Source organism: Piliocolobus tephrosceles, chromosome 2, assembly GCF_002776525.5.
Source record: "Piliocolobus tephrosceles isolate RC106 chromosome 2, ASM277652v3, whole genome shotgun sequence".
In the NCBI taxonomy this organism is placed as follows: domain Eukaryota; kingdom Metazoa; phylum Chordata; class Mammalia; order Primates; family Cercopithecidae; genus Piliocolobus; species Piliocolobus tephrosceles.
In genome coordinates this window covers 92,112,318-92,118,522 of record NC_045435.1, presented here as the reverse complement: position 1 = coordinate 92,118,522, position 6,205 = coordinate 92,112,318, and positions in this window count along the sequence as shown.

Below are 6,205 nucleotides of genomic sequence, written 5' to 3'. Positions count from 1 at the left end.
TTGGGGCCAGGCCACAGTGCAGAAAAAAATAAGCCACTTCTTTTTCAGGGTTTGTGGGTCAAATTGGTCCCAATGGCTTAGGATGCATTTCGAGGGTGAGCCTGTTGATGCCTGAGTGTTTCCCATGTGAAATAAAAAAACTGCCCATGGTTTTGGTTTGTTTGTTCCCCCCATCCCCCTGGCAAGAACCTGCAACAGTCCCTGGACCCTGCTGATTGGAATAGTTGTGCTCAGCAACACAGCACCAGATCCCCCTCTTGCCCAAGAACCCAAAATGGTCCCTGGACCCTGATGATCAGAATAGTTGTGCTCACCAACACAGCAGCAGAAACAATAGTTTTCCTCTTAGACCACAAAGAGGACCAAGGAAAGTCAGATTTAGTGGCCCTTACCAATGCATTCTCAAAAACCTGCACCTTGTCTGTCCTCTTAGACCACAAAGAGGACTGAGAAAAATCGGATTTAGTGGCCCTTATCGACACATTCTTGAAAATCTGTTACAGTCTTGAGTGTTTTTTCCTGTTAGTATTGGGACCTTACTCTTGTCCCATAAAGATGGTATGCCTCAAAATGGAGTGGAGGGCCATACCCTGAGGGAGGGAAGGGATATCCAGGGTTGGAAGAGTGATACCTTTTGTCCTCAATTGTCATCATACAAACAGGAAGGATGTCATTTCTGAGGTTCCTCATATCCTAGCTTCAGGAATAGCTTTTGTTAGGCCTACTAGTCTGAGGAGGGATCCTAAAATTCCAGATAATCCCCCCCACCAATGGGACTTTGGGCAAAAATTATGTCTTTCTGATTGTTGAGCCCAGGTGCCTAAAGAAAGGAACAGAGTCCCGAAATTTATACTAGAAATCATTCCTATAGGAGAAACTAGAAAAGCACCAGAGACAGGGAATGGTTTTTAGAAGCGGGACTAGCCTTGGAAAAGAGAGGCAGGGGGAAGTTTGTCTGACAGGCAATAGAATGCAGGAGGCAAGGGTCAGGCTAGATAGGATAGATGGGCAAGTCTTGCTTGGGCTACGTGACTTTGAGAGCTCTGCTCATGGCTACAGGGTCAACCAACTTTCTGTCAGGACCCCAGAGCTGAATGGCTTTCCTGTCTATTGACCCTCGGGGTCAGCCCAGAAGTACAGAAAAAGTGGAAGCTGGTTCCAGGCAAACCAACGCTCCCGACTCTGAAGAGTCAGGGGTTGTTAGTGAGTCCTTTCCCAGAAAGCCTGACACCCGTGTCTTTAGTCTGATGGCCACGCTAGTTGCTTCTAACTGGCCAACAGGTGTCCATTGTTTAGCCTCCAAATTCTAAAGAAAAATAGGACAGAATAGCAAGTGAAAGGGGCCCAATGGTACTCACCGATTGGCGATAGTCCCTTCATGGTTGACAAGATGTGTCCGGAGTTGGTTCCTTCTGGTGGGTTCTTGGTCTCACTGACTTCAAGAATGAAGCTGTGGACCTTCGCCGTGAGTGTTACAGCTCTTAAAGGTGGCACGGACCCAAAGAGTGAGCAGCAGCAAGATTTATTGTGAAAAGCAAAAGAACAAAGCTTCCGCAGCATGGAAGGGGACCCGAGTGGGTTGCCGCTGCTGGCTGGGGTGGCCAGCTTTGATCCCCTTATTTGTCCCCGCCCATGTCCTGCTGATTGGTCCATTTTACCGAGAAAGGATAGGTCCATTTTACAGAGTGCTGATAGGTGCATTTACAATCCTCTAGCTAGACACAGAGCGCTGATTGATGCATTTTTACAGGGTGCTGATTGGTGCATTTACAATCCTTTAGCTAGACACAGGGTGCTGATTGGTGCATTTACAATCCTCCAGCTAGACAGAAAAGTTCTCCAAGTCCCCACTTGACACAAGAAGTCCAGCTGGCTTCACCTCTCATCATGAGGGATAATCTATACCAGTGCCAATGACAAATGGGGGTAGCCTGGGGCCACGGCTCCCATGCTGGGGTTCCGGTAGGCTTGCCCACAGGCAATTGCCTGGGACAAGTCCTAAACTAAAGAGCACCAGAAGCAATTTGTATTAGTCCGTTCTCACACTGCTAAAAAGAACTATCTAAGATGGGTAATTTATGAAGAAAAAAGGTTTAATCTCTTGTGGGAAGTCAGGGACCCTGAACGGAGGGACTGGCTGAAGCCACAGCAGAAGAACATAAATTGTGAAGATTTCATGGACATTTATTAGTTCCCCAGATTAATACTTTTATAATTTCTTATGTCTATCTTTACTGCAATCTCTGAACATAAATTGTGAAGATCTCATGGACACTTATCACTTCCCCAATCAATATCCTTGTGATTTCCTATACCTGTCTTTACTTTCATCTCTTAATCCCATCATCTTTGTAAGCTGAGGAGGATGAATGTCGCCTCAGGACCCTGTGATAATTGCGTTAACTGCACAAATTGTTTGTAGAGCATGTGTGTTTGAACAATATGAAATGTGGGCACCTTGAAAAAAGAACAGGATAACAGCAATCTCAGGGAACAAGGGAGATAAGACTTGGAGTCTGACTGCCAGTGAGCCAGATGGAACACAGCCATATTTCTCTTCTTTCAAAGGCAAATAGGAGAAATATCGCTGAATTCTTTTTCTCAGCAAGGAACATCCCTGAGAAAGAGAATGTGCCCTGAGGGTAGGTCTATAAATGGCCCCCCTTGAGGCGGCCGCCTTTTACAGTCGAAGCCGAAGGGATGAAATAAGCCCTGGTCTCCTGTAGCGCTCCCAGGCTTATTAGGATGAGGAAATTCCTGCGTAATAAATTTTGGTCAGACAGGTTGTCTGCTCTCAAACCCTGTCTCCTGATAAGATGCTATCAATGACAATGCATGTCCGAAACTTCATTAGCAATTTTAATTTTGCCCCATCCTATGGTCCTATGATTTGCCCTGTCTCCATTTGCTTTGTGATATTTGATTACCTTGTGAAGTATGTGATCTCTGTGACCCACACCCTATTCGTACACTCCCTCCCCTTTTGAAAATCGCTAATAAAAACTTGCTGGTTTTACAGCTTGGAGATCATCATGGAACCTGCCAATGTGTGATGTCTCTCCCAGACCCCCAGCTTTAAAATTTCTCTCTCTTGTACTCTTTCCCTTTATTTCTCAAACCAGCCGAGATGCTTAGGGAAATAGAAAAGAACCCACGATAAACATCGGGGGTGGGGTTTCACCCAATATTAATCAACTTATAGTTCTGCAGGCTTAACAGGAAGCATGACTGGGAGGTCTCAGGAAATTTACAATCATGGCAGAATGCGAAGGGGAAGCAAGTACCTTCTTTATATGGTGGCAGGGGAGAGAGAGAGCAAAGGGGGAAGTGCTACACACTTCTAAATGATCAGATCTCATGAGACATCACTCACTATCATGAGAACAGTAAGGGGGAAATCTGTCCCCATGATCCAATCACCTCCCACTGGGCCCCTCCTCCAATTCAACATGAGATTTGGGCAGGGACACAAATCCAAACCATATCACCACCCCCTCCATGGTCTTCGCACACTTGGAACAACTTCCATTTCCCTCTAGGAAGCTCAGAGGCCTGTGGGGTTTGGTGGTTCATTTGCCTGAGGGCAGCTCCTCAAGGAAGTCCCTGAGACCCCAGCACCAAGAAAATCCTTCCTCTCACCAAGTCACCCCCAAGGCTATGTTTGGTGACCATCACTGACCCTCCCCACTCTCCTAACAGGGCCTGGCACACCGTTGGCAAGAAGAAGCCTGACAGGAATTAAAAAACAGGAATGAATGAAGGTCAGAGAAAGCATCTTGCAATAGAAAGAAGAGAAGGAGGAATGGTCTAAAGACCAGAAATCAAAGCCTAACTTACTTGTCTCAGCCAGTAAAATGTTACTCAGCTACTAGGCTGTTTGCCAAGCCTCAGGATCCTCATCTGCAAACCAATGATCCTGTGATACTGTTGTAGAGACACTGGGAGTGCAAAGCAGATAAGCAGCTATAAGGGATGTCCGTGTCTCATTCCCTCCAAGCTCCTCAATATAGCCAGCCACCACAAGCAACTTTCTACAACCCAGACTGATCAGGTCATTCCCTGTTAAAAGCCTTCCACAGCAACCTGGATCACGGACACATTTCTTAGAAGCTAGATTGGACTTTGTGTTGGATGCCACGAAAACAATGGTGGCCTGACCATAGGGCACTCACATCCAGCTAAGGGAACAGTCATGTCAAGAGTTAGTGTCAGGGGACTCAACTGTGAACCAGAGAGATACGGTGTCAGCCAAGATGGGGCTTACAGTACAGTAGGGAGGCCAGTAAGTAGACAGTGTTAATGCAGTATGTCCAATAGGGACCATAACCTATTGGTTATGGTAATAGCATAGCATGGCAGGCCACCACAGGAGCAAAAAGGAAGCCACACCTAAACTAGGTGGAGCGCAGGAAAGACTTCCTGGAGAAAGGGCTTCTTGGCAGTGTTTTAAAGGATAAGTAGGAGTTTTCGAGGTGAAAGGAGGGTCTCTCCATTCTCTTAGTTAGGGCTTGGGCCCCATTCATTTTCATCACAGTGGACGGGGGTTTTCTTCCCATATCATGGTAGGTCCACCCACTCCATGTGTCTAGGGTCCCACCTTCTTTTCAAGGAGTGTAGGAGTGTTCTGGGTGTTGAAAAGGGACTATCCACACAGATGACGTCAGAACATCTGAGCAGTTTGGGGACAGAGACTCTCCAGACCTGTGCTCCTCTCTTTGTGGGGTTTTTTGTTTGTTTGTTTTTTGTTTTGTTTTGTTGTTTTTGACAGGGTCTTGTCACCTAGGCTGGAGTGGCACAAACACTGCTCACTGCAGCCTTAACTTCCTGGGCTCAGATGATCCTCCCACCTCAGCCTCTGGAGTAGGTGGGACTACAGGCATGTGCCACCAAGCCCAGCTAAGTTTTAAATTTTTTGTAGAGACAGGGTTTCACCATGTTGCCCAGGCTGGTCTCAAACCCCTGGCTTCAAGCAGGATTTAACATGGGAAGTGATAGTGATGATGCAGAGCAGCACAGTAATTGCTACAGATACTCTCTTTTTTTAATTATTAATTTTATGCTTGGAGTGAGGGCAGCTGTGAGAAGTGTGTCCCCAGGAACTTCCTGGATTTCAGACCACAAAGAGGCTGGGCACGGTGGCTCACACCTGTAATCCTAACACTCTGGGAGACCAAGGCAGGTGGATCACTTGAAGCCCTCCTTTCACCTCGAAAACTCCTACTTATCCTTTAAAACACTGCCAAGAAGTGTTTCGAGGTGAAATATAGGGCAAACGCGACAGGCCTTAACATTAATATGAATACAGGGGTTGAACTGGGAGGAAACAAGGATAGTAAACACAATACTAGAAAACACCTATAATACTTACAATGTGTCAGGCACCGTTCTAAGTGCTTTATGTATTTTATCTCATCCAATCCTCACAACAACTCTACAATTCAAGTATATTATTATCCCCATTTTCCAAATAAGGAAGCTACCCACAGACAGGCTAAGTAACTTGTCCATGGTCACTCAGCTCATGGGATGACACCCAGCGTTCTAGTTTGGGTCCCGGGGTGAATGATAATTTTTTTTACAGTGATGGGAACATGGGTTGGAGCTTCAGGGCTGTGGATAGACAGTAAGTTTCCTTTCAGGCACGTAGAACTTGAGTTACCTATTTGTTAGTTCTCATACCAAAGCTTGGATGATGGTTTTTAAGAGAGATCGAGTTGGAGTACAGAATTCCTAAAGGCCTTCTGTGGTTGTCTTTGGCCCAAAAGTAGGTGTCCTAAGGTGCTATACTGAGGCATCATCGAGTGTCTTGCCCACTGGCGCCCAACCCAGTCATGGTAGCTCAGGCCAGGCCCACAGTGTTGGTCACAGAAGTGCCTCTGAAGTCTAAACACACTACAGGCCTGGTCCTTACAGCCAATGAAAGACAACTACTTGAGCATGAAACAGCTCTGAAGAATAAAAAAACCTCAGTCTTGGTTTCCAAATCCTTGTGTCTCCTATACTAGTAAGCCAGGACTGCAGGACAACACATGGTCAAGGAGACCTGAAAATCAGGTCTGAGAGCATTTAGCCTGGCCTTGAGAGATTTCCTCCTAAAGAATCCTAAGCTTCTGGGGCCTTGATTTGCCTTCCACCTCAAGAATCCTAAGCTTCTGAGGCCTTGATTTGCCAGTAGGCAATGTCTAGCATCAGTGTCAGGCAGAGG